Source organism: Echiichthys vipera (assembly GCF_963691815.1).
Source record: "Echiichthys vipera genome assembly, chromosome: 18".
NCBI lineage: Eukaryota > Metazoa > Chordata > Actinopteri > Perciformes > Trachinidae > Echiichthys > Echiichthys vipera.
Window position 1 is genome coordinate 18,390,697 of NC_139843.1, and position 2,624 is coordinate 18,393,320.

The window sequence follows — 2,624 nt, forward strand, 5'->3', positions numbered from 1 at the left end:
AGTCCTTAATCCTGCTTTTGAAATGGTTCATGCTGATGAGGGATTCCAGTTTGAAATGATCCTGTAGTTTATTCCAGGATAGGGGTGCTAAATAATTAAAAGCACTTTCTCCAAACACAGTGTTGGTTATTGAACATAATCGGGCTGCTGGAGCGGGTGGTGCAGGTTCTGATGTTTCTAGGAGCCAGTAGAGAACACAGATGTGATGGAAGTTGATTAAAATAGCCTTATAAAGAAAGACATACCAATGCTCCATTCAATTCAACAATGTCTGACGTTGACTACAGTGACTTGTTTCTGTGCAAGGTTTGTCACTATAGGTGTTTTCACATTCTCTCCTGAAGGAGGATATGTAGCACTGGCTGTCTTATATGTAAAACAGTATTCGATGGGGGAACAGATTCAAACAGGAAACATCCTATCGCAGAGCACACTGTCAGTACAGAGAGAAAACACACTGACGTCATAGCTGTCAGACACTGACAGTTACAAGCTAACAAACAACAGCAACAAATGGTAACTGCACTTACAATTCTGATACATCTGCTAGTCACCGATTTTACTGCACAACAGATTCCTCACTCGAGTCTGACTGATGCAGGGTGCAGGACACTAAAACTATAGTCTGCTGATCGCCTGTGGATGGTGGTCATGCAGTCAAAGTGTCTCAACCTAGTGCGTAAGTCACAACCTGTGTTTGTGAATTTTCAAAACATTTTGTATCATCCACGGGTAATGCACTGAAACAATTTATTAACAGGTCTCTCCGACTGCTGGGTGACTAAGAAATGTACCATGTATCATCTGCATAACTCTGAGTATCAGCTACTGCACGCCAATCAGTTATTCTCCAAACACACTGTCAGAGTGTTTGTTTGTGTTTAGTGAAGTTTGTTCAGTTTAATCGAGTATCCATAGCAACGAGGAAAGCCAAGGAAACAAAACTGACTCTGGCAGGAAGGCTGGAATATATTCATATATATTCATACTGTGGATCCATGAGCAGGTTTCACAATAGCAGTTATCAGTGCCAGAGGAAAACCGCAAATGATTCACCGACTGAACTCTGTTGAGACAAATGTGATTAAGAAGACAGAATTCTCGTCATGGGCTTATTTGTGTAATTTCATAGCCTATACATGTTGTACATTTAATCTATGTATGATCACACCAACTACATTTTTCCAATGACAGTCTGGGATTAATATAATTTAATAAGAGTTCATTGTTTCTCTCAGGGCCACTTTGACAGGACTCATGGTGGCTGGCCTAAAGCAGTGTTACTGGAATTTGGGTTGGTGGGCAATAAAAAGTGCTGTGTCAAAGATTTGGAATTTAGCAGCTATTTGTTAGTATCATTTGAATGGTAGGGTGTGCAGATTGTCTTAACTTTGATGGTTGGTATTACTCGTCATGACTGCAATCTTTCCCTAACCTTAAGTAGCTAAGTACAGTTATTCAAGATTTTCATCTTGTTAATTGTATTTTAAGTTCCTATCTATCATAGAGTGAGTGAAAACAATGGTGATTGATCACTAGATCACTAATGAAAGCACATGTTGCCTCTTTGCTGAGTATTACAATATCCGTGTCTGTGGAGACATTCCCGGGCTAAATATGCCGCCATGTTAGTGACGCTGCTGACAGCAGTTGGTCTGCTGGTGGAGCTCTTCACTGACAGTTATGCTGCGTTCACTTGTAATCGGAAATTGGTAACTTTCATCTTCTGAGTCAGTCTTGTATTCAGGGCAGAAGTGTAATAGGAACATGTGTGTGCGTGTGGATTTAAGAGGGAAACATATAGGGGACGGGCTGGAAGTAGAAGAGGTGAACGTGTTTAAATAAAGTTTATAAAAGAGCAAAAAAAAAAAGTCAACACACCTAGACGTGAATGTTAAATGCAATTTTGTGGCACCTTTTCATTAATATTTCCTTTTCCTTCTATTTCATGCTTCTACTCCACTCCATTTCAAAGATAATGATTGTACTTTTTGCTGCACTTAATTTATCTTTAGTTAACTTTAATAACTAGTTTTTCTACGGATTCAGCTTAAGAATACCAACTGTATTTAAACATGTGGGATGGTCTACACAGTCTAGTTTTGTTAGCGCCTTTTGAAAAGCTATAGAAACACAATTAAACACAATGAGCACTGGATTGAGTGTCAGGGTCACTGTGCCATGCTGGTCCCTCTGCTCAGGAATGCAGATTCCCAAACTGGAACTTAACATCTTCTACGGAAGTGGCTTTACTTCCAGAAAAGGGAGAAAGGATATGTGGCAATCGTAATGTTCATATCAAATATTTGACGAGTAGAAAATGTGCCCGTTAGTATGAGCACACTATTGTGTAAACACTAGAGTCACAGAGCCGCCTGTTTCCCATAGCCTGCAGGCAGTGTTCTGCTCTGTGTGCCACTCCCAAGTGCCTGGGAGGAGGCCATGGAAGGAGGGGCCTGCCTCCCCAGTCTCAAGCCCACACAGGTGAACTCCTGTTGGGGTGGAATGCAGCAGGGAGTGGGACTTGACACAGAGAGGTGTGGAGCTTTTAACTTCGAATAGGGAGGGGAAAAGATAGAGGTACAGGAAGGGAGTTAACCCTCTCCATCGAGGCTACTCACCTG